A 15,909-nucleotide genomic window follows, 5' to 3' on the forward strand; every position below is an offset into this window, starting at 1 on the left:
ATGTCAGAAATATCACTTCTGACATATCCCAAATATTGTTGGGGTTGGTCGCTCTGGCTGCCCGACTCTCCTCCGCAGCTTTGTCCACCGCGGAGTGGCCCTGGGGAAGGAGCACGCAATGTCCACTGGTTCGCTTGAGGCCTTCTGCAACCAGAGGGCATGACAGGGACTGGATCGTGGTGCATAGTGGAAATAGCGCTATGATTTAATTTGCTACTTTTCCTTTGTTTTGCATGATTTGAGATTCTATTCGTTGTGCCCCTCTAAACAGAAGAACACTTTTACTAGATTTCTTTTATTTAGGTTGACGACGCTGCAGCAACCCATTATTCCCTTGAGTAACAAAAGCAGAGAATGCTGTAAACACTCAGCTACAGGGACAGAGGATATGCTGCCCGGTTCCCAGTCTCACATCGAGCGCGGCGCCCCAGCTGCCATTGACGTCACTGCGCGGGAGGTTCTTCCGTCACCAGGGTGACGATGGAACCTGGCAACCCGGTTAGCAACAGGCGCCAGGGCAACGGGGGAGACCCGGATATACACAGCGGGGCAGAGTGAGTGGGAGCAGCGACTATGGTCGTCGGGTAAGTGTGGCTTCTCCTCTCGCTGCCGGTAGCAGGGCCTCGCTGTGCGGGAGCTTCAGAGGCGCTGGCCTGTATTAGCGACTGGGGTCGACGAATGAGGGGCCGGGGGTTTCTTTGTGTTGTTCCGAACTCCGGAGCACCGTCTGTCGGCCTTCATTTGGTGTTTGCCGGGCCAGCACCGAATGGCTGGAGGGAAGGATTTGCAGAGATTTACCCGCCGCTGGGTTCTTCAGGTTCTCCACACAAACCCAAAGCGAGTATTTCAGCTGAACAGTTTTTCAGCTTCGTTTATTCCAAGTTGGATAGGAACCGGTGATCTAGGGGTTTCACAGTAATGTTTGGAAATGGATAAGAAATGCAGCTTCTTGAAAGATGCATCATTTTGATGAAATTATCAATTTTGGGGAGTAGGAGATGGTGGATCAAGAAAAGCCGCATATCCATTTCGTTACCATACTTGGCTGATCCCCTTTTTCGTTGCTCGTGGACAAAAGTTTTTTTTTAAACTATATAAATTTTAAATGTATCTCATCAGTGACTGCTTGCTTTCCACCTTTCCGGTCTCCCCCTTTGTTGTTTCGTGCAAGCAGCCCAATGAGTTGTTCTGACATTATAACACTGAATTTTGTATACAATGATTTGCCTTAACTAAAGAGAGAACCTGCATCGAATATACAGCGCAAAAACAAGCCAATTAGCCTGTGCTGGTGTTTATACCCAACTCAAATCTCCTTCCATTCTGTCTAACTCTCATCTATCATCTTAGCCTTTCAATGTATTGCTTTTCCTTTTTCTATCATATACTTGTCTAGTTTCCTTTTTTAAAAGCATCCAAGCTATTTGCCTCAAACAGTACTTGTGATAATCAGTAAAGCAATTTCTTCTCATCTCCCTATTGGATGTATTCGTAACTATCTTGTATTTATGGACCCTGGTTTTGGATTCTCCCACAAGTTGAAATATTTTCTCACATTTACACTGTCCAACCCATTCATAATTTTGAAGACCCCCTTTATCGGGTCACCTGTAAGTCCCTTTTTCCTAAAGAAAAATATCCTAACTTGTTCAGTCTATCCTGAAAACTGTCATCTCAGTTCTGGTGCCATCCTTGTAATTTTCTTTTGTACTTTCTCCAGTGTTTCTATGTCCTTTTTATAGTGTGGAGATCAGAACTGTGCACACTATTCTAAGTACAGCCTGACCCGGGTCCTATACAAGTTTAACATAACTTCATTACTGTTGAACATTATATCCCTAGAAATAAATCCCAGTGCTTTGTTAGTATTTTTAATTGCTGTGCTGATCTATTTGATTTAAGTCCACTTCTGGCAGTCATACTCCTCTTCTTCTTTGGCCTCCTTGTCTCGGGAGACAATGGGTAAGCGCCTGCAGGTGGTCAGTGGTTTGTGGTGCAGCGCCTGGAGTGGCTATAAAGACCAATAATAGAGTGACAGACTCTTCCACAGGTGCTGCAGATAAAATTGGTTGTCAGGGCTGTTTCGCAGTTGGCTCTCCCCTTGTGCTTCTGTCTTTTTTCCTGCCAACTGCTAAGTCTCTTCGACTCGCCACACTTTAGCCCCGCATTTATGGCTGTCGGCCAGCTCTGGCGATCGCTGGCAACTGACTCCCACGACTTGTGTGATCAATGTCACAGGACTTCATGTTGAGTTTGCAGTCGTCTTTAAAGCGGAGACATGGTGGGTCTGATACCAGTGGCGAGCTCGCTGTACAATGTGTCTTTGGGGATCCTGCCATCTTCCATGCCGCTCACATGGCCAAGCCATCTCAAGCGCCGCTGACTCAGTAGGGTATATAAGCTGGGGATGTTGGCCGCCTCGAGGACTTCTGTGTTGGAGATACGGTCCTGCCACCTGATGCCAAGTATTCTCCGGAGGCAGCGAAGATGGAATGAATTGAGACGTTGCTCTTGGCTGACATACGTTGTCCAGGCCTCGCTGCTGTAGAGCAAGGTACTGAGGACACAGGCTTGATACACGCGGACTTTTGTGTTCCATGTCAGTGCGCCATTTTCCCACACCCTCTTGGCCAGTCTGGACATAGCAGTGGAAACCTTTCCCATGCGCTTGTTGATTTCTGCATCGAGAGACAGGTTACTGGTGATAGTTGAGCCTAGGTAGGTGAACTCTTGAACCACTTCCAGAGCGTGGTCGCCGATATTGATGGATGGAGCATTTCTGACGTCCTGTCCCATGATGTTCGTTTTCTTGAGGCTGATAGGCCAAATTCATTGCAGGCAGCCGCAAACCTGGCTGAGATTCTGCAGACACTCTTCAGTGTGAGATGTTAATGCAGCATCGTCAGCAAAGAGAAGTTCCCTGATGAGGACTTTCCGTACTTTGGTCTTCGCTCTTCGATGGGCAAGGTTGAACAACCTGCCACCTAATCTTGCGTGGAGGAAAATTCCTTCTTCTGAAGACTTGAACGCATGTGAGAGCAGCAGGGAGAAGAAAATCCCAAACAGTGTGGGTGCGAGAACACAGCCCTGTTTCACGCCGCTCAGGATAGGAAAGGGGTCTGATGAGGTGCCGCTATGCTGAATTGTGCCTTTCATATTGTCATGGAATGAGGTGATGATACTTAGTAGCTTTGGTAGACATCCGATCTTTTCTAATAGTCTGAAGAGACCACGTCTGCTGACTAGGTCAAAGGCTTTGGTGAGATCAATGAAAGCAACGTAGAGGGGCATCTGTTGTTCGCGGCATTTCTCCTGTAGCTGACGAAGGGAGAACAGCATGTCAATGGTCGATCTCTCTGCTTGAAAGCCACACTGTGCCTCCGGGTAGACATGCTCGGCCAGCTTCTGGAGCCTGTTTAAAGCGACTCGAGCGAAGACTTTCCCCACTGTGCTGAGCAGGGAGATTCCACGGTAGTTGTTGCAGTCACCGCGATCACCTTTGTTTTTATAGAGGGTGATGATATTGGCATCGCGCATGTCCTGTGGTACTGCTCCCTCATCCCAGCACAGGCAAAGCAGTTCATGCAGTGCTGAGAGTATAGCAGGCTTAGCACTCTTAATTATTTCAGGGGTAATGCCGTTCTTCCCAGGGGCTTTTCCGCTGGCTAGAGAATCAATGGCATCACTGAGTTCCGATTTTGTTGGCTGTACGTCCAGCTCATCCATGACTGGCAGAGGCTGGGCTGCATTGAGGGCGGTCTCAGTGACAACATTCTCCCTGGAGTACAGTTCTACGTAGTGCTCAACCCAGCGGTCCATTTGCTTGCGTTGGTCAGTGATTGTGTCCCCTGATTTAGATTTGAGGGGGGCGATCTTCTTGATGGTTGGCCCAAAAGCTCTCTTAATGCCATCATACATTCCTCTGATGTTTCCGGTGTCAGAGGCCAGCTGAATATTAATGTTTTCAGCTAATGGGCAAAGGAATAAGTCTAACTAACAGGTCATGCCTCAAGACAGAAAAAGAGGAATGATAGAGAAAAAAGATGAATTGGGGTGCATGAATTAGTCAAATCAGGTACAGAAAGAGAAATAAAAGCAAGAGAAAAAAAATTAGATTAAAATGAGAAAAAACTGATGGGAAAATTAAGGAAAAAAATAAATTTTATAAGTCTTTAACAACAATTGACTGTCTCTCAGAATGACATCACACAGTTTAAATTGCTTCCTTTCTGGGCTGGAGAGATTGGCAATGCAGAAACATAAATCTCATTAAAAGTGTATGCTGTTATTGACTCATATTGACTTACTGAGGCAAGTTTATGGGCAATTAAAATGCAAATGCAGCAACGTCATGAAACTTTTTGGGAGGCTGAGGGCGCGATCCCATTCCGGTGAGGCCAACGATAGAGTGGTGCAAATCGTCCAGCAACTTCTGGCGATTTGCAATTCTCTGGGTATCTCTCCTTTGCCACAAGCTGCTGGATGATTTCCCTATTAATATTGGACAATGTCATTAAACTCACAATTACTTTGGCAGCAAATTCTGGGCTATTGTCGACTGAATATTTTTAACATTTTTTAAAAATTAGGTTAATTGCTTATTTCAAATCTCCTGAGAATGTTAATCCTATCCATTGCTCACTGCAATGAGAGGGTGCATTTCTTTACGACAGTGTGGGCCAACTGGCGCCTCTGGAGCTGCATGTGGCTCTTTTGTGGCTGAAATGTGGCTCATTGACTACTATACATAGTCTGCTTCTGTGCTTTAGCTATGTTTAGTTCTCCTGCCTATGTACTCAGTACTGATGTAAGAGGTGCAGAATAAGAAAGGATACACACAACACATTATAATGATTTCTTTCATCCTGACCAACTTTATCTATATATAGTATTTGGTTTTAATTGCAAGATATTAACAAGTTTGCTGAATAACAATAGTGACTGCATTTCAAAAATAATTAATTGTGAAGCGCACTTTGGGACATCTTCAGAATGGAAGAAATTGATATACACACAAGTTCTCTTTCATTAAAAAAATTTCTGCTGTGCTCGCTAATGTACATTGTCTCAGTTTAAGCAACACTTTGATTTAAAAATTCTCTTTCTTGTTCTCAAATCTCTCCATGACCTCTCTCCCTTCCTATTCCTGTAACCTCCTGCAGTCCTATGACCCTCCAGGATATTTGCACTTCTCCGATTCTGAGTACCCCCAGTTTTATTCGTTGCGCCATTGTCAACCGTGCCTTCAGCTGCCCTGGCTCTAAGCTCTGGAATTCTCTCCTTTGAACCTCTCTGCCTCTCAATCTCTCTTTCCGTCTTTAAAAACTATCTCTTTGACCAAGCTTTTGGCCATCTGACCCTAATATCCCCTCATGTTATCTGCCCTAACATCCTTCTTTTGGATGAGATGTTAAATGCAGGCCCAGTCGGCACTGTCAATTAGATGTAAAAGATCCCATGGCATTATATTGAAGAAGAGTAGTGAAGTTCTCCTTGGTGTCCTAGCCAAATATAATCCCTAAATCAACATCACTAAAACAGACCATCTGATCTAAAGGCCTGCTACCTGAACCCGACAGGACCCAACGACATGTCAGGGTCGGGTTGGGTCGCACTTCCAGGTCTGGCATTTGGAATTGGGTCGGGCTAGATCGGACATGCTCTATCACCAGCTCAGGTAAGTGACTTTAATGTTAATTTACTTTTTGGACTTTAAAGGTAGGTTATTTTAAGCTTGTGCAGGTAAGGAACAAAGTGAAAAATGGAAGGTAAGTTAACTGATGGTCGGGCGCGGGAATAAATGGAAGGACTTGGGCTGGGTCGGGCTCGGGTCGGGTCTCATTTGCAGACCCGAGCAGGCCTTTAATCTGATCATTATCACATTGCTTTTTGTGGGAGCTTTCAGTGCCCTAATCGGCTGCTGTGTTTCCTACATTGCAACAGTGACTAAATTTCAAAAAGATTTCATTGGCTGTTAAGTGCTTTGGGTATCCTGGGGTCATGAAAGATGCTATATAACCACAAGTTTTATTTTAAAGAGTGTCAGCTGTGGCTCAGTTGGTAGCACTCTCACCTCTGTCACAAGATTCTGGGTTCAAGTCCCACTCCAGGGCTTGAGCACAAAAATCTACGTTGACACTCCAGTGCAGTACTGAGGGAGAGCTGCCCTGTTGGAGGTGCCGTCTTTCAAATAAGACATTAAACTGAGGCCCTATCTGCTTGCTCGGGTGCATGTCAAATATCCCATGGCACTAATTCGAAGAAGAGCAGGGGAGTTATCCTTGGTGACCTGGCCAATGTTTATCCCTCAATCAGCATCACAAAGAAACAGATTATCTGGTCTGGTTTGTGGGAGTTTGCTGTACGCAATTTGACTGCCACATTTCCTACATTACAACAGTGACTACGCTTCAAAAGTACCTCAATGGCTGTAAAGCACTTTGAGACATCCGGTTGTCATGAAAAGTGCTCTATAACTGCAAAGTTTTTCTTTGTATGTGGTTTGGTGTCAAATTTTGTTTGATAACACTCCTATGAAGCACCTTGGAATGTTTTACTATGTTAAAGGTGCTACAGGTTCTCATGTGTGCAGTAAGAACTAGTGCAGTCCTTCACTATATCGCAACACTCCAATAATAGTAGGGGACCTTACCTTGGAATTCACCTTGGCTTCTTTTTTGATGAGCTTACTTTTTAGGAAATAAACTTAAAATTTTGAGAAGGGAATATTTAATAGCTTAAGTAGATTTTTGTTTCTTAAATCGATTATCTGAAACACTGGGAAGTGGTGAGGAAAGTCACTTCCTTGATTCCAGCAAGGTTGCATGAACTGTTGCAGGTTTGAGTAAGGCAATGCCCTAGCAAAATGTTTCTTTTCAGTTGATTCTTTTCTTGGGTGATGAAAAGGGTTAATAATATGATATTTTGATTTAATTGTCATTGTACAAATTACTGAACGGTAATGCATTAAAAGTTTGGAATGGGGTTCATTTTAGATTGGAAAACCTTTGATGTTCCAGATTGCAGTCTGCAGTCAGAGAGATCAGTGGTTCTGTTTTCCTTCAAACTTTATTTCAGCATTTCTGTATCTCTCCCTTGTTCTCATTGACAAAAATACTTTGAATGCATAATTCTTTATGCACTTCTTAGGATGAGAATTATTCAGGAAATCATGGAGACAGAAGAACTCTTGATAGAAACTGCATTTCGGATCTTTAAGGTTGAAAAGCTATATACCATTTTTCTGATATTTGTACAGCAGCTCTTGATGGAAAATCTATGTTGTTTTGAGCGGGTGGGAAATAAATTGAGCCCCATCTTATTCATCTTTCTCTCAGCTCTGTCACTACCTCGCTCTTTTATTCATTCATTCATTCATTCATTGTGGACTGGGCCCCAACGAAACAGCAAGAGTTACCTGCAATCAAAGACTCTACATCAAACTGAAAGGACAGTAAATAAATCCCAGTTATTGCCTCAAACTATTCCCCTTTATTCTTTCTACTTTTCTGTCTCTACCTGCGTGTGTGTTTATCGCGTACGCATGCTAGTGTGGTCGTGTCGGGTATTTGCAGTCGTTAACTGAATTAGAATTTAAGGTTAATAAACTTCCACCTTTCTTGTTTAAATCTAAGAAAACCTGTCTGGTTGATTTCTTTGCCTTACAATTGGAGAGCAGGGAACAAGGATTCACTGAAAAGGAGATAAAAACACGGTGTTTTTAAAACTAAACCCTCTATTGCTTCCACCAGGCAAAGGCTGAGAGGGAACCCCTAGACCCCTTTCACACCTCGTCATAACAGATGTGAAAGACACTATACATGCAAATTGTTCCTTTTTCCCCCCACTTTTTTGTTTCTCTGTTCCCTTCCCCACTACCACCACCATCGATATGTATTATATGTTAAAATACTGAGTGGCAACATTTCAAAGGTATTGCACATATAGGTGACCAATCCTTCTAAAATAAAAATTGGAGGCACGCTTTAGCATCACGTAGGATTTTTAAAAAAAAAAGTTAAATAGCATGTGTAAAAAGTGAAGAACAACACGGACGGGGGGTGGGTGGGTGGTGAGGGGAAAGAATTGAAGATGTTGAAACTGGAAGAAAAAATTAAATTGTAGGTGTGACATCATAAGTATCTGCAACTGGCCTTGCTGAACAACTTGAGAAACACTGAAGGATTGCAAGAATCCAAATAATGAAATGCAGTATAAAAAAAAATTGCAATTGAAGCAAAATACTGCGGATGCTGGAAATTTAAAATAAAAAACAAAGTGCTGGAAATGGACAGCAGGTCTGGCAGCATCTGTGGAGTGAGGAACAGAGTCAATGTTTCAGGTCTGTGACCTTTCATTAGAACTGACAAAGGTTAGAATTGTAATAGGCTTTGAGCAAGTGAAAAGGGGGAGAGGGGAAGAAGAGGAGAAGGGAAGGTGTCTGATAGGGCAGGAACGATTAAATGACAAAGATGTCATGGAACAAAAAGCAAAGGGAGTAGTAATTGATAGCCGTAGTGAAAGACAAAGCATTTGTCCGGAGAGAGTGTTAATGAACAGCTCTGTCCAAAAGCAAAAACATGAAAAGCAAACGTATGTTTTTTACCATATGCTAATCAAAACTGCAGTCATGGTCTGATGTTGTTGAACTCGATGTTCAGTCCAGAAGGCTGTAGAATGCCTAATCAGAAGATGAGGTGCTGTTCCTCGAGCTTGCGTTGAGCTTCACTGGAACACTGCAGTAGTCCGAGGACAGAAATGTGGACATGAGAGCAGGATGATGAATTAAAATGACAAGCAACCGGAAGCTCTGAATCATGCTTGCGGACCAAGTGGAGGTGTTTCGCAAAGCAATCACCCAATCTGCGTTTGGTCTCCCAAATGTAGAGGCAACCGCATTGTGAGCAGCGAATACAGTATACCAAATTGAAAGAAATACAAGTAAATCGCTGCTTCACTTGGAAGGAGCGTTTGGGACCTTGGATGGTGAGGAGGTAAAAGGGCAGGTCTTTCACCTCCTGTGATTGCATGGGAAGGTACCATGTGAAGGGAACGAGGTGTTGGGAGTGATGGAGGAGTGGGCCAAGATGTCACGGAGGGAACGGTCCCTTCAGAATGCTGACAGGGGAGGGGAAGATGCATTTGCTGGTGGCATCTTGCTGGAGGTGGTGAAAATGGCAGAGGATGATCCTTTGGATGTGGAGGCTGATGGGGTGGACGACAAGGGGAACCCTGTTGCAGTTCTGGGAGGGAGGGGAAGGAGTGAGGGCAGAAATATGGGAAATAGGTTGGGCGTGGCTGAGGGCCCTATCGCCACAGTAGTGGGGGGTGGGGAATCCTCGGTTGAGGGGAAAAGGAAGACCTCTCAGAAGCGCTGTTGTGGAAGGTTGCATCATTAGATGCGATGGAGATGGAAAAACGGGGAGAATGGAATGGAGTCTCTACAGGAGGCAGGGTGTTGGAGAAAAATCCAGATTATGCCCAATTATTCAACAATTTCTCTGGACGCAGACATTGAGAATAAACACTTTATTCATGATATCATGGGGAGCACACCTTACCTAAAAGCGGGCCAGTGCTACTCCACCGGACAAAGGAAATCCACAACGGATATACAGTTACTCAGCCCATCCCGGCTGGACATAATCCAATCATAACGGTTATTGATTACATACATTACACATATTACCAATTAGATTACTCATTAGGCATCATGTGGCTACGTGATCAGCTCATGCAAGCCCCTGATCACCAATTGATGAGCTCAGGCCCTATCAATTATCCTTGAGTCTTCCAACTGTCACTTTTAATTGGGCCTGCATTCCTGAGGGTTTCGCGCAGTCTGCAGTTACACAGATAAGAGGGGCCCCCTTTTGGTATCTGTACCATGCTGTACCAAGCTCCAACTGTGAGCTAACTAATCTGTCCCACAATGCCTCGGTCAAATACTCCATTTTGTACCAATATGTAGCTATACTTTCAACTCGTATATGAAAGAATATATGTATACGTATTCACTAGGATTATATTAATCTACTTACTCAAATAACAGTTATAGAGGCAAAAGCTCAGCAAACTTCTCCCACAATCCCTCCTTTTATCATACCATGATAACAAAACATCATCGTATGTGGAGGGGAGAGGTAGGGGGCTTAAAATGCCGCTGAAACATAATGTCTCTTTCTGCCATCGCGCTGTACCAGCTGCAAGGCCAAGCTAGCAATACATGATTGATTAATTTCATCTTAAATGTCCCCATAAAATTCTGTTCTTAAAATTCTAAAATTCCGTTCCCACAGTCCCCTCTTGACTCTTCAAAACCTTTTAAGAATCCTTCCCTTGATCCTACCTAGGTGCCTTTAATGGTCTCCATTTGTCTAGAAACAGCCTTCAACACCCGGAGGGGTCGCACTCAATACGTTGCCTGCTTGTGCCACAAGAGGGGCCTGCGGGAACTCTGTAAAGGCATAAGTTTTGCAAGGGCTTCAGTTACACGTTTACAATATAAAAGGTGGTACACTTATACAATTACAATTTCGATTGTACAAACATCTTAGAGTACATTGATCATTCATTAACTCATTTTAAGTATATATGAAAAGGTTATACAATTACCCTTTTATGGCATAACTAATTGTCCCTCCTTTGACAGAGCAAGTTCGAACACTAATTGCTTTTTCGGGTAGCTGTCCAACCTGTGTTTATACATCCTCTTACATCGCCTAATTAATTTCTTAAGTTGCCAAATTAAGTATGTCACATCTAACACCATGATACCCAAAACCACTATCAGGACATGGGAGATAATTCTAAACCAGGGGTGTATCTGCACGTCTGACCCCCAGTTCCATAAGTCCTCCTGCCAGGTAGAATCATTTATCTCGTCAATCTCATCTTGTAGCATCTTTGACTGTTGTTCCAAACTGTAGTACACTACAGCAATGACTTCTCGCTGCTGTCTATCTTTACCCAAGCATGTGGGCAATGGCTGAATAGTATATTCATATTCTTGGAGGTAATTTGTCAAATCCTCCTTAATACTTTCTGTCACAGTTATCGTTTCTGTCTTTTGCTTATGTATCTGTACCAACTCCATCTTTCCTACTCTGATTGTTATTTGTGGGTTGAACCAAAATGTACTGTTGCTCACCGGCCAAGTCCGTTTATGTCCATAGTGGTATTCCTTCGCTGTGGTGGTTAAGAAATATCTCCCCTTTCCCATATAGGCCACATGGGTTAACCCTGACAATGCTTTCCTAGTCTCCACGGTGCAATTTACAGTGGCATTAAATCCACATTTTGATTCCGCCAATTTATCTGTAGGATGAGGACATATGACCACCTGGTTTTCCAGACTACACTCAGACAATGGACAATATATCATAGTATTTTATGTAATCTTTTCCCTTTATCACCCCTATATTTTCTACTTTGTATAATTGCATCCCTAACTTATCTCTCAGAATTACAGGTATTCCCAACACTACTCCAAAACTCATAGATCCTGTATTTACACACTCCCGACCTTTCCATACCTTAAGTTTTCTAAGTTGGCACCTGGTAATTTTATCATTTGTGTGACTAGCTAAGTCCTCCAACTGGGTGTAATTTATCCAAACTGGTACCTGTCCTGCATCAATTTGCCTCCGTTTTTCCTTCGCTTGTTCTAACATCCACGGACCATATGTACTGCAAACACTTTCATTATTTGAAATGTCGTGGACCTCCTTTACCTTTTCTATGATATCATTAATAGTATGAGCATAACCTTCCCGTACTCTCACCAGTCCTGTCACTGTTTTTGTCAGATCCTGTCCTACTTTAGCTACACCACTTCTGTGCCTTTTGTTCCTTTTTCAAAATATCCTTTACTAGCTGACTGAGAGTTCTAACCTTCTGGTCCATATTTTCCAAATCTATAGTATTGACAATTGAAATTCCCATATTAAGGACTGTGGCTGCGTTATTCACTAAACTACGTTTATGTCTCTTTCCCTTTATTATTTTCTCATTACCAAATTCTTGCCTCAACAATTGTTACAGTAATACCTTGTACAACTCTCGGGTCTTCTCAGGGCACCAGCCAGGTAGCTGGATATCTGAGATATTCAATATTACCGGTACCAACTCAAGCTTTATATTATCATATACAATTTTATTAGTTTTTATTATCGCAAGTCCATTTTGTGGTCCTGTAGTCAAGGCTGGGCAAGGGAGACCAGTCACTTGTGGCTGTTGGGTCGTAACCTTACTCGTTAGTAATTAAAATGTGGGGGTAATCGTGGTGATTGGAGCTTGTTGTCCGTTTAATAAATTTTGAGTGCTGGTTTGATTGCTGGCTCCTTCTCTTGTACACCCCCCAATGATTTTGACACAAAAGGTCCCTGGAGGGCCTTTGCTGTCAAAATCTGACACACCTGGTAGATTAAATTGTCCACTAAAATAAAAGCAAAATACTGCAGATGCTGAAAATTGTCTCATTGATAAAGATGCTGTGATATTTGACGTCTGCAATTAAGGTCTTAAATTCTCAAAGCTGCTGGATCTCTTGCTGTGGCATCAATTCTCACATGGCCTGCCATCACCTGCTTAAAAAAAACCCCACAAAGAATCCATTGTGGCTCTGCCCCGAGCCCAATGGGTTAATTTTTTCATTTCTATCTGTCAATTTAGAAATTTAAGGTTTAATAATGTCCATTATATATAAATTTTACTCTCAGCAATGCAAAATTGTGTAGTGGGTTAAATGGAAAAACAGCAGCTGCAGCGGGGGTTTTTTTTCCCCAAGGGGCGGAGCAAAATCGTCTCAGCTGCGTCACTTTACAAAACCTTTTTCTTCTCTGATCGAAAAAAAAACCACACTCCATCTTAATCTATTTTTTAAAAAAAATCCTTTTGGTATTCTTAGGGTTGCTCTCCTTCGAAGTTGAAAATGCCACAAATGCTTCCGTTGCTTTCCAAATAACAAATCACATCTGCACACTTATACTGGTATTCCACTGTCATGCCACATATTCTGAACTCTCAGGTGATCTTATCAAAAGATCAAATATCATTGGTGAGGAAAAGGGGGTGTCTATCTGAGATCTTTGCTTACCTCCCCCTGCAGGGTCCTGATGTCTCAGGTTATGGCCAGACTTTCAAATGTAGCTCTCTTTAAAAACTCATGTCTCCAAGAGAAAACTATCAATTGCTAGTCTTATCTACACTTTCCTGACTTTCACTGGAAAATTCGAGCCTTCTTGGAAATTAGCTGTTTATTTCACTATTTGTTTATCCCCAGAATTCCTTTATAAGCGCTTGCATCAGCCAGATCTGATTGCCAATTCCCATTAATTATAATTCTATTTCATTTTGAGCCCTGGAGAACCTTTACAATTAATATTCATAATTCCTTAAAACAGAAATCAAACATTTCCATTTGATTCCAGACATTAGTGTATATTGTTTATGTTTTCTTTTTACCTTAGATGACATTTTAACTCCTTAAATAACTTGCCAAATTAAACTGGATTTTCGACATCTCACATTATTCCAAATTCAAATAACAGTAAATTTCCCTTTGAGTGCTTTAAATAACCACCCAGATCAATTAAATTTTGTTTATTGATTCCAATTTCCTATGCCCAGACTTGGTTGTACTTTTTGTACGTTAAAGACAGAAGTGCTTGCAACTATCTCTCCTTCTCAAGCACTTTGTCTCATTGATAATGATAGTTGCAGCAGGGTTAATTTCTTGCTTGTCTCCAAGGGGGCGGAGCAAAGCATTCTCTGCTGCGTCGCTTTACGTAACCCTTTTGTTTTAATGGAAAAGTTTGAACTCTCCATTTTAAATGTTTTTTTTAAATCCTTAAATAAGAGGTTTCTAATCCAAGGATAATTATTATTTTTTTTTAACAAAGATGATTCCAAATTCCAATTCACTGCAATAATATTTAAAAAAAATCAAAACTGCCAATGTTATATGAGTGAGTTCTCTGTCCGGAACTGAAGACTCCTCCAAAACATGACATAATAAACTTGAAAGTTCATTGTGGCAACAAATGAAATTTCCAGTTCTTCAACTTAAACAGGTCAATTAACCTTAACAGTATTAATTCAATTCAGACTTATTAACTTATACTACTTATTAACTACACACACAACAGAATAGCACGTGCTTATTTTAAAAGATAGGTAAATTACGTCATTTTTCTTGTTCTTCAGGCGCCTTTCAAATGACTGTAATAAAACCAAAAACTAAAGAAAAAGTTATTTAACATTCTTACAACAAAAGATTTAACACTAGGTCCTTACACAAACTTTAATCTTTCCCATTATCTCTTTTTTTTTTATCCTTCTCTCCCTTAAAACAATATTCAATTCCTGACATTTGCTACTTAAAACAGTCAGTAAAACATGTCTTTAATTTAAACTCAAAAAAAACTAGAACAGATTTTAAACTGGAACTCCAATTAAAGCAGGAGTGGTACACTTCAAATTGGATTTCTGCAAAACATCTTCAGACCTTCAAGGCTGAAGCGTATCTCTTAGAAAATTGTTCATTGCCTTTTCACAGTTGCAAAACCAACTTTTAAAATAAAAATAAAATTTTAACTTAAAATATAATTCAATTTTATATCCCATTCCTGGGTGTACAACACTAAATCGAAATGAACACACTCAACAATCACTTTTCACACTCATTCAATGCCAAACAACTTCAAAAATTGATTTCTGTAATGGGTTACGAATTCAAAATAGCAAATCTCTTTCAAAATTCCCTGTCCCGATGTCAAGGAACACACACAGGTTCAACTAATTCACAACCAAAACATGACGCAAGGTTCCCACAAAATATACACTTGTAAAAATGGAAAAAGTAACAGACTCATTCTCTCATCATTAAGGCCAGACAACAAAGAGTTAACGACAGTCAGTTCGACAGAACACAAGCTGTACATCCCAGACATTCAATTCATTCGCGGAAGCTTCCAACATTCTCACAGTCGAATCAAATACACAGTAACTTGTTTTTACTCTAAAACATACCTATCTTTAAAACACATATTTACCGTGGCGCTTCTGCGTCTCCTTCGAGGCGGCAAACGGATGTGGGTCGCCTTTCTCCAGAGGACACAAATTACTTGTCCCCGGGGGCGACCCTTCCCTCTTGGAAGCCATTGAGTCCAAATTTCCTTCTACTTTCTCAAAAACCTTCTTCACTTACGAGTTCTTTTCTATGAATCAAGTAACATTAAAACAAAAGAAAACGAATAGACACAAGGATACGAACAGGCGCAGTTAATGTTAAATTCTCAAGGTCAGCTTACCGGCTCACCCCTGTGTCTCGGGCCACGTTCTTTCGTTCTCCCTTTTGTCCCATAGCCTTTTTCTCCAGGTTCTAGATCAGCTCGTGGACTCAGAAGCAACGATCACGTGCCTGTCGGGTCAATTTGTATTATTAGTTACAGCCCCAGTCATTCCTGTCCTAGCCCTTTTGTCTCACGCCTCACATCTCCACCCGGTGGAGGACCAGCTCGTGCAGACTCAAGTTACGACTACTGCTACACCAAATTCACCAAATTTTACTGGATTTCGTCTAAAAAATTTTTTTGACCTTTTCTAATCAGATTTCAGCCAATTCTTCCTTGACCCCTAGTCCCCCTCTCCCAGTTAACCCTGGCCTTCACGTGGGGCCCAGTCGCCCTCTTAATTCCGGCTCAGGCTGGGTGAGTGAGACATTAGATTAGATTAGATTAGAGATACAGCACTGAAACAGGCCCTTCGGCCCACCGAGTCTGTGCCGACCATCAACCACCCATTTATACTAATCCTACACTAATCCCATATTCCTACCAAACATCCCCATCTGTCCCTATATTTCCCTACCACCTACCTATACTAGTGACAATTTATAATGGCCAAATT

At 41.9% G+C, this 15,909-nt stretch overlaps 1 protein-coding gene across 2 annotated transcripts in view; it reads left to right on the top strand.

Annotated features, from left to right (window-relative positions):
- The first annotated feature begins 513 nt into the window (after nt 1–513).
- The window catches only part of arl13b (ADP-ribosylation factor-like 13b), a 122,825-nt gene continuing 107,429 nt past the window's right edge, over nt 514–15,909 (top strand). For both annotated transcript variants that reach the window (XM_068040602.1, XM_068040603.1), the window contains exon 1: nt 514–584. The gene's annotated coding sequence lies outside the window, so the exon portion shown is untranslated. The remainder of the gene's footprint in view (nt 585–15,909) is intronic.

The sequence above is a fragment of the Heterodontus francisci genome, chromosome 10 (assembly GCF_036365525.1).
Source record: "Heterodontus francisci isolate sHetFra1 chromosome 10, sHetFra1.hap1, whole genome shotgun sequence".
Taxonomy (NCBI): domain Eukaryota; kingdom Metazoa; phylum Chordata; class Chondrichthyes; order Heterodontiformes; family Heterodontidae; genus Heterodontus; species Heterodontus francisci.